The sequence below is a fragment of the Crocuta crocuta genome, unplaced genomic scaffold (genome assembly GCF_008692635.1).
Source record: "Crocuta crocuta isolate KB4526 unplaced genomic scaffold, BGI_CrCroc_1.0 scaffold219, whole genome shotgun sequence".
In the NCBI taxonomy this organism is placed as follows: Eukaryota; Metazoa; Chordata; class Mammalia; order Carnivora; family Hyaenidae; genus Crocuta; species Crocuta crocuta.
Genome location: NW_027551572.1, coordinates 1,798,111 through 1,799,468, shown reverse-complemented (window position 1 = coordinate 1,799,468; position 1,358 = coordinate 1,798,111).

Sequence of the window (1,358 nt, the reverse complement as noted above, 5' to 3'; positions counted from 1 at the left end):
ACCAATCTCAAATAAATAATGCAAAGTCCCTTACATGCCAAGCTCTGCCATTACACAGCCTCCTCTGGTAAAGCATTTGGTCTATCATGGGCCTATCTTTACTCCTTTGGAAAAGAATTCTCCTCCTGGGAATATATTTGTAGCATAAATATAGATATGACGTAGTTCTGTAATATAATCCCAAGTGAAAAATAATTGAGAAGTTGTTTCATAATATTAATAGGCATATGTTTAAGAAAAAGAACCCTAGAAGTATAATGTGATTTCTTGCTGTTATGGGCTGAATTGTGGTCTCTGAGAATTAATATGTTTAAGCTCTAACCCCTAATATCTCAGAAAAGGACTATACTTGGAGACAGAGTCCTTAAAGAAATAACTACAATAAAATGAGGTCACAGAGGTAAGCTTAATCCAAATAACTGGTGTCCTTATAAGAGGAAGAACTTTGGACTCAGACCCATACAAAGAGAAGATCAAGTTCACAGAGAAGGTGGCCATCTAAAAGTCAAGTAGATAGGTTTCAGAAGAAACTGACTTGCCAGCATGATCTTGGAGTTTTACCCTCCTTAATTGTGAGAAGACAACTTTATGTTTGCTTAAGCCATTTGGTCTATGGTATTTTGTTATGGCAGCCCTAAAATACTAGGAAGTCTTTGATATCTCTTGAGAACATACTAGCAAGATTTGTTATACTTTTTAAGAAGAAATAGTTTTCAAAACTACATTGTGTTTTCATACTTAATAGAAAGTCAGTGGTTTGTGTTTATGTAGGAGAATAGGGGATAAGACCTGTTTTCGCATATGGATACTCCAAATTAATGTGAAGCCACTCACTTACATTCATGTTATTTTTTCCTCTAAGAATCATTAAATGTATTTGCAAAAAGGCAAAATCAGCAGAAAATTCAGAAGACAAAATTTCCAAGGTCTGTTTTTATAATGGAAAAACTTAATATCCATCCAATAGGGTAAAAAAAAAAACCCACCACAAAACCTAACAAAATGTAGTAGTGCATTTGTAGTAGTAGATTTGTATATTTATTGATTACATATGGTAAGCAATAAAAATGCAATATGTATAATTTATTTAAGTAACTTCTAAAATCTTTGTCATTCAGTTGATTTCTAAGAATGGACTCCACAGTATTTTGAAGAAAAATTGATATTTTTCATTAAATGTTTGTAGACATAGTCTGTGATAGTTTAATATAGGTAATTATTGAAAAAATAATCATCATTGTTTCATTAAATTACAGAGCAAACAAGAGAATGAAATTTTATATTTTCTGATACTGTGGCTTTGATTTAGTATTTTATTTTTTCTAGGAATGTGTGTGTGTGTGTGTGTGTGTGTGTGT